The sequence below is a fragment of the Punica granatum genome, chromosome 2 (assembly GCF_007655135.1).
Source record: "Punica granatum isolate Tunisia-2019 chromosome 2, ASM765513v2, whole genome shotgun sequence".
NCBI lineage: Eukaryota > Viridiplantae > Streptophyta > Magnoliopsida > Myrtales > Lythraceae > Punica > Punica granatum.
The window spans coordinates 30,865,668-30,874,579 of record NC_045128.1 but is presented as its reverse complement, the minus strand read 5'-3'; the positions used below and the strand labels follow the sequence as shown (position 1 = coordinate 30,874,579).

At 33.9% G+C, this 8,912-nt stretch overlaps 1 long non-coding RNA gene across 4 annotated transcripts; it reads left to right on the top strand.

The window, feature by feature from the left end:
- The first annotated feature begins 785 nt into the window (after positions 1–785).
- LOC116197994 lies at positions 786–7,557 on the top strand. Of its 4 annotated transcripts, none has more exons than XR_004155131.1 (3): positions 786–1,309; positions 1,431–1,680; positions 6,574–7,557. It is a non-coding gene; the product is annotated as an uncharacterized LOC116197994 (long non-coding RNA). The 4 variants fall into 4 exon arrangements; XR_004155130.1 differs by having other exon boundaries at positions 787–1,343; XR_004155129.1 differs by having other exon boundaries at positions 789–1,343; positions 1,612–1,680.
- The last annotated feature ends 1,355 nt before the right edge of the window (positions 7,558–8,912 follow it).

Below are 8,912 nucleotides of genomic sequence, written 5' to 3'. Positions count from 1 at the left end.
TTTATGGTTCTTTGTTACATAATTACGCACACATGTATTATTGGTTGTCATGGCCAAGGAGAATGTCATGAGCCATTATATAAGATATTGTGATTATTTAAACGACAGACAAATGGACATTAGAAAGAGATGTTGAGGTTTAGGTTGTAAAGTGCAATTGTTTTGTACTTATTCTCTATAATTTGAGACATAAATATGGAGCCAAACTGAGAAACCTTTCCTATTACTTAAGCAAGAACAAAACACACATACATAATAATTAATATTCCAAGGAAAAGAGTGAGATATGAAAAATCTTCTCGACATCCATAAAAGAAAAAAGCAACCCCATCTGATAATATAAAGAAAAAGGAAAAGAAAAAAGAAAGGGCAGGATAAAAAAATTTGATATAAAAAAATTGTGAGATAAATAAATATTATTAATTTAACTTACATATTTCTTTGGGTTATTTATGCTTTTACTAGCTTTTAATATTTTTGAACATAAGTAAATTGATGAATAAGTAAAAGAAAATTATTTAAAAAAAAAAAAAAGAAGAAGAAGCAGAGAGGGATATAGTAGTAGGGGAGGGGAGGGGAGGGGAAGATGAGGGGGGAATCCATGTGTTTCCAAGCACTTTCAGACAAAGTGAGGTTCAGAGAGGAGAAAAGCAAACCTCTTTTGCTTTACGACCCAAAAGAAAAGGACATTTCAAACACCAGAGGGTTAAAGCTTCTTCTTTTTTTCTTTTTTTTTTTGGCCCCTCCAACTAAAAAAAAAAAAAGTAAAGATTTTACCTCTCTGTTCTCTCTCTCTCTCTCTCTCTCTCTCTCTCTCACCCTCTCCCGTGGTCACTATATTTAGCGGCAAGCCTGTGGAGTTTGCAACAATGGAAGCCCCTCTCTCATGATCCTCTTCTCTTCATCTTCGTCATCTTCCTCCTTTCCTTTCCCTCTGCGTCTGAAACAACCCCATATGAACATTACTTACAAAACCCTAGCTTAATTGCTTGCTTACTGCTAGCAAGGGGGTTTTCGTTGGATTTTGCCCTCTTCTTAATTTTGCCTATTCAAAAGGGTTTCTTCATTAATTAGAATCCAGTTCTTGATTGTAGTTGAGCCCTAGCTAGTTGTTTAGACCTTTTGGCCACTCCAAAACCCTGTCTTGGGTTCCTTTTTCTCCTTCCATAAGCTCAAATGGCTTCTTCTACATCCAGCTCTGCTTCTGCTAACTAGCATCTTCATATTCCATGCCATATTCTAGATATCGCTTGGCAATGAACAATTTCTTCTTCTTTTTTCCTTGTGACATTGCATTTCACAATTCTAGGTATATATGTATGGAAACAATCGAACATGCTTGTGTGAGTATTTTTTTTTCTTTTGCATATTTAAACATGCATTGCTCGAGCATAATTGTATGTGCCTGGCTCCCTGTATGCCATTTGCAGAGCCCATCGGAGATTCGACGGCCTCCGTGGATGGCGTATGAGGAGCCATGCATATATCCCACTTGTTCTTTCAATGTGGAGTCAGTTATAATTCAGGTCTTTCTTATTAACTAATTTATTAAGCTAATTAATTATCGGCTTCTTCTTCTTCTTCTTCGATTATTTCCTTCTCCCAAACTAGGAGTCGTATAATCTTCCGATGGCAAGTTCAAGTCCGACAAGAGGATCACTGCAAATTCTGTAAATGAAGGTACTACTTTCTTCTCCTCATTTTTGTTTAATGATAATAATGTTTTCTGTTCTTTAAATTAAAACATCCCCCCTAGTGTTCCCTTCACGTACGGCATGTCCAGTTGTTAGTAATGTTTGATGACATTTGTTTAGAGCACTAACTATATGTTCGGGTCGAATCTTTGTATAGTTGGATCCGTTAGCGCCTAGATAATCGTTTGTGAAAAGTGCTTTCCGACCTGCAGTTAGCTAGTGATGTGTGAACACTCTGTTAGGAAATTGAAATGTTATTTCTTAGTTAATTAAGAGAGTTAATTACCCACGAATCCATAATTTTGTCCAATCAATGGGTTAGGAAAGGAGACTTATTAGTCGATTTTGTTCTTCTTTTTTTTTTTTGGTGAATAGATAACAAATTAGTCGATTTTATTTGGTCTTGTTGGAACATCACATTGTGCGCAGAAAACGAGGAATGTTGGAACCTCAATAATTAATGAACCCATGTTTCGGATTTTTTGAAGATATATTATTAGGGCAGATTAACGTTTTTTACACTGACAACATGGAAGTTACAAACTAACCTCTTTTTTTTTTTGGCCCAACCCGTTCTATCTTTTTTTCCCCAGAAATCCTAATATGATTTTGTATTATCGTGACACGTCTAGTACTTTAGTTTAAATGTTTAGTATTTTATTTAAAGTGTTTAGTAGTTTTGTTATTTATAATGGACTATACAAAATAGTAAATATTTCAATCGTAATATTAAACACTTAAAATTGATTAGAAGTAAAAAACACTTGTATTTATCACGATTACTAAAAATACCAAAACCCTTGAACTAAAAATACTAAACACACTTGAGCTGAAATACTAAATGTTTGAATTGAAAGTACTAAACATACGACACGGAATCATGTTACCAAAACCTCTTTTTGACCCATGTCAATCTCCTCAAAAGACCCGTTTCTCAGTCACGCTTGTTCCCTCTCACGGTCATCTAATTTCATAGGCTGTAATGTTAATTTTTTTTTTCAGTTACAGACTTACAGTCACGTTTAATTTTCTATTAATGTATATTAAAACTTTCTCAAGACACGTATAAACCGTTTTATTTCGGGAAAATTCTACGGTGTCTTCGATTGAACAACGTACGAATGAGTTAGAAGTCGCATCTCTTCTACATATAAAGCCCAACACATCCAATATTATATAGTAAGTCATAAGTCATATTTGATATTTGAGACGTAACAAGGCTGTCCAAATAAAATTTCTAAGTGCATTAGCTAATATATTTGATGTCGAAACATAAAATAAATATTTCATATATGGAGAGTATAAGATTTCAAATTGTTTAACCACTTTAGAATATCATTGATATATCAACATTCCAATATATGTAAGGTTTATGAGTCATCTAAAAAAAAGCAACGTTAGAACGCATCAATACTGATTCACCCATAACTAGATAAATTTGTTCATATATAAAACCAGTAAGCAAACAGCGAATTTGAACCTTGTTTATTGGAAAAAGTAACCCCAAAGATTTGGGAATAAAAGCGACTAGCGGTGACCATTGAAAAAAGTTTCTTCAGCTAGAAAGAACAATGACACAAGTACCGTTTTGTTTATTCTTGTTGAAACCATTTTTTTTTTGTCGGTAGAATTGTTGAAACCATTTACTATCAGAACTTCTGGGCATGATGTCTTCATTTATTTTGCCAAAATGATCACTATGAGTATCTTTCATATATCGACAACAAAAATATTCATTCATTTTGTGATCAATGAATAGGTGATCAAGTGAAGGTGAATTCAGCTAATGATGGAAAACAATGTCACATCTTTGCTAAAATTGTCAAAAAAGTAAGATCATAGAATCAAACAAATTTCCATCGAGGGCTCCGTAAATTGTACTATGCGATGATGTGAACCATTTTAGATTCAAGGAATGTCTTTAATGTGGAACACACAACGTAATTTCTGTGAAGCTCCCGAATTCATATCCGAATATTAAGGATAAGGAAAGAGAAAAAATAAAATCGTCTGTCCGTTAAGGTTGATGCTCTCTGTCTAGTGCGCGACTAATATCTCTGAGATCGAAATGATTGATGCTGAAGTTACATCCACATATTTTATAAGTAATCAAAATTAAAGATAAAAAATTTTTATTAGATGCCGGGTCTAATTCTACCTTCAAGTCACACCGACTCCCTGGATCAGTAGAAATGCTTAAAAGCCATTTTGATATATATGGTGCATATATCCTATAATCAGGTTTATCGGGGATGCGAAAACATTGAATCCGTCATTAATTAGCCCATCATTAGTTAGCAATATTAGGTTGCGGACGTGAATCGTTATCCAAAATATTAAGTAACAAACGGGCTTGTTTGATATGTTGGAAGTGTCCACAACATAAATATATATCTTAAGTAAAAAAAACTGCGAGCAGCATTTATGCTCAATCTTTTGAGTTTAGATCGAAGAAAGATCATTTTTTTAAAATATAATAACGCACGTTGTAATAGAATTAGCTAGATAATATTTTTACGCAATGCATATTTCATAATATATCTGGCCAATATAGTCCTTTTTTTGGATATGCTATGTGTTTTTTTTTTAATAAAAAAGACATATTTCCCAAAGCCTCCATATGCAGCAAGTATATGTTATATTTCCATGGCTATGAAAGGGAAAAGGAAAAAGAATGAAATGTTAAATTTTATTTATGAGAATTGAATCGAATACATCGGTTGAAGTATGAATTTTAGGGTGTAATAAAATGATCATAATTATTAATTATTTTTTATTTGTTCAAGAAAAATAAGGGAAACCAGGTTTCTTGATTATCGATAGGGGAGAAAAGTGAGGTGGATTTGATGGGCTAGAAAAGGAGAATTGGATTCTTTTGTAAAGTGGGGGGAAATTATGATTAAGTATGTGTGGAGAGATGGCTATATAACTTTAGGCTACCTATTATTATGAGTCTCTATCTTCCCCTTTTTCTCATTGGCCCATCGGGAATATATATATATCACATGGTCAAAGCTGGGTCAAACGGGACTTGCTCGATGGGCCAAAAAAACCACTATTAATTAAAATATTAGACTTTTATCCAACCGAAAAAAATAGACTTTTAAAACCTATCTTATAACATTTACCCAAAAACCTATCTTATAACTAAATTTACAAACATATATATTCTTCTAGATATTAAAAGATGCACTCATGTTCTAGATTCTTTTTATTTGAAATGATGAAATGAGCATTTCTCACATTTCTTGAATGAACATTCATTCATTCAAATTAATATTTATGTATATATAATCTCTAGAAATGGTTATTGAAGTTCTTAAAGTGCGGTAAATTGAAAAAAAAATGAGGTAGAAGGATGGAAAGTTCATTCCATTTCATTCCTTTCTACCAAACACAACTTTTTGAGAAAGGAAAGAAAAAACTTTCCCAACTAATGTTGGTGGTTGCTGTTGTTGATAGTATATATACATGCTCAAATATTCATCAAAATTCGAAGAAATGATTTTATCCACCGAAAAAAATTCAAATAAAAAAAGACTTTAATCCTTTTGTTTGGATGGAAAAAACCAGGGGAATGAGAGAGGAGAAAAGGTAAAAGTGATATAGGAATTTTTTTTCCTCCCCTATAATTTTTCCTCTCCTCCTCTCTCGTTCCCTCTGTATCCTTCATATTCAAACAATATATACTTATCCTAATTTTTTTGTGAAAGAACCAATTATTTTAAACAAATGATTGGATATATATATATATATATGTATATATAAGTAGATAAATCAAATCACATACTATATTGCTAATCTATTATAATATATAGAAAAGCCAAAAATTACAAGATATTGTATTTTGCAAATCCTCGATTTGTAGGTTAATTGTCTCTTGGTTTCCTCTAAAAATTAAATTTATAATAAAAGGAATCATGTATCCATCCATTTGTATAAATCGATCATATTTCGTAAGAACATAATAAATGCAAAAAAAGATTCGTATATCAATTTATTCAAGTTAAATGAATTTTGAGAGATTTTGCATGTATTGGTTCAACGAATTTTAGATATTTGTCTATATTATTTGTATTTAGGAATATAATTGAATATTGTTTTTAAAAAAATAAAAAGTTAAGTTTTTCTCAAAATATGAAATATATTCTAAATTTATTGTACTATATATCCTAGAAGTAGAGCACGGGAAGATTCATATTCTACACCATTTTCTTTCTACTTTTATTTCTCTTTACACCTTACCTCATGCCGTTTCTCTCACTATCGATATGATCTTATTTATTTTAGATTTAAGTTTAAATTATAACTATTTATATTAAATTTTTTAATTCACGTCGTGTATATAATATAATCTTCTATAAAATGAGTTTTCTTAATGTTTTATTGACAATAATAGTCTCATACATGTCAAATTACTTCTTCTTATCACCGCAATTTCGTTTTTCTTAATTTTATTGGATAAATTTTTTTTCTTAATAAAACAATATTATGTTTATTTTACAATACCAATTGTATGGTTGGATTGTTGCAATTAAATTTTTCATTCCCATATTACTCAACTTATTATCTATTTTAAACACATGTGAAAATTATTTTAACGGTAAATAACACTACATGTCACAGTTTTTTTTTTTTTGAAATTTCACCTATCATAGATTCATATATTTTCACGAGATGCCACAGATTTTTAAATATTTTTCACAACGCGTTACACTATCAATATTCTATCAAAAATTAGACGGAATGCTGACGAGACTTTATTTTTTAGTCAACCGGGAGTAACTAGACACACTTCGGTGGGTCTCATTCCCTCCTTCCTCTGATGTCCTTCTCTCCCTCATTTGATGTCCTTCCTGCTTTCTTCTTTCACTTGCAGGCGGAACAGAGGTCCTTGTTCCTGAGGGAAAGAGACTTTGATTCGAGGCAGAGGAACTTGGGGTCGAAGCTGCAGGGAGGAGGGAGTTCAGTACAGCAGCAGCACAGTAAACAATACATTGCAGTCTATAGCTCGGAGGCTCGAGAAAGGTAAGTAGCAATGGCAGCAGCTTCGGGAGCTCGGATAGAGCTCCAGAAGTAACAGTAGCGCTTGGAACTTGAGGGAGGAGGGAGAACTAGCGGCTGGAGCTTGAGGAGAGGCAGCAAACGAGTAGCAACAGAGTAGTGGAGGCAGCAGCAGTGGCACAAAAGCAACTGGGAGAGGAGCAGAGGAGTCACATCAGTGGCAGGAGCAGATGAATCTTGGTGGAGCAAATGCAGATGCACTGACTTCCTTAAATGTAGATGGAGACAATAGTAGTTCAGGTCTTCTGCTTTTCTCCTGTTCCTTTGTCTCTTTACCTTTCAAGCCCAAATGTCCTGGCTAGCTTAGTAGCCAGCTAACAATGTTCTGTAAGGGAAGGGAAGGCAGAAGGTAGAGGAGTGAAGATGGCGTGAGGGCGAGAGAAAGGGAGGAAAGGAAGTTGAAGATGGTGATGGAGGAGATGATGATGGCGCTTTAATGATGAGCATAGAATGGAGAGGATTCAGATAGTGAGATGGAGGTGATGGAGGTGATGAAGATGGAGAAGGAAAGGGCTACGGTGGTGATGGTGAGGGCAGAGGCCGAGAGAGAGGAAGGGGAAGGGCAGGCAGAAGGAAGAAAGAAGGAAGGTGGAAGGTGGCGTCTTTCTCTGTCTGTCTATGTTTGTTACTATCTAAGAGAGGGAGAAGGGACTGGGAACCATGAGGGTGCGTCCACATGTGCAAAAATAGAGCTACGGACGTCAATATTTCGTTTAATTTTTGACGGAATGTTAATGATATGATGTGCAGTGAAAAATATTTAAAAATCTATTACACCTCGTGAAAATATTTGAATTTATGACGTGAGGTGAAATTAAAAATAAAACTGTGACAAGTGATATTATTTATCTTTATTTTAATGTTTTGTTTGGTTTGTTAGTGTGATTTTAAAATCACACTTTAACTTAATTCTACTCACGATAAAACAAAATAATTCATACAAAGTCAAATGGTGGACCCCATTTATAGTACTTTTTTTTCAAAACAAAATAACTCATACAAAGTTAAAGGGTGGATCCCATGCATAACCATTTATACAACTCTTTTTCAAAATCAAAATCTGTTTTTAAAATGTTACTTACAAACCAAACGCAGCATAAATAACTGTGCAATACATTGGAGCTCTATTTTTTATAATTCTCAATTGATATTTTATTTTTAACAGAATTGTAACGTTTATTGTAGGGGTGATCGGTTCCGGATACCCTGTTTTTTTCATGATACCCGGACCCTACCCTGTAAGGGACCGGTTTCAAGATTTTAGAACCGGACCCTACCCTGTTGAATCTTGGAACCGGAACCTACCCGGAACCTGTATTATACCACAGGTTCCGGGTATCCTGTTGGAGCCTGTAAATTTTTTTGCCTCGCTAAATAAAACCGAAAATATTCCACCCATAATCAGTAATCACAACAAATATAATATCGACATAAATATTAAAGCAAATAATCACATTAATCATCAATTAATTAGCAATTTCATCGCAAGGAAAAAAAAAGGAAACTTAAGCTCTCAATGTATCATCAAGTTTTTTCAGTCTTGTTTTCACTTGTTTTGCCGGCTGTAAAACACGAAAAGTCCATAGTTCTTTACGGTAGACAAACAGACCAAAACCCAAACATAAAATAGTAATACATGGTTATTGCTTGCTCAGGGTCGAACCGCAGCGACAACATCCTCTCAGCTAAAGATTCCAGCAAGTATTTTAAATTATTAATCAGATGAGCTAGCTGATAATATAATACATCTACTTGTATCTTTTGTAGTCCTAGAGCCTGTCGTTGTGTTTATACTCCAATTTCAAATATAGTTCTCCATGGCATTAGTAGGAAGTCTAAGGTGATTCCACATGATAAACATGAGCAGCTGCTCTATCATGAACAACAACAATTTGAGTCCATGATGAACGACTGAATTTTCTGGAACTTATCTGTCTACTTTTTTGATGATTCAAACCATGAAAAAAGTTGAGAAACGAAAACAAAGTAGAGAAAATGGTGATTTGTTTGTTTCTCTCAGTCGAATGGCCAAAGTTTTTCCACAAGAGGTGGAACCTGCTAAGCCAGGGGCAAAGCATGGTCCTCCGCCATTAGAGCCAAAAGAAACCGCAAAAGCCAGAGACTTTGCATTGCTCGCCGATGCCTACCTTTCTT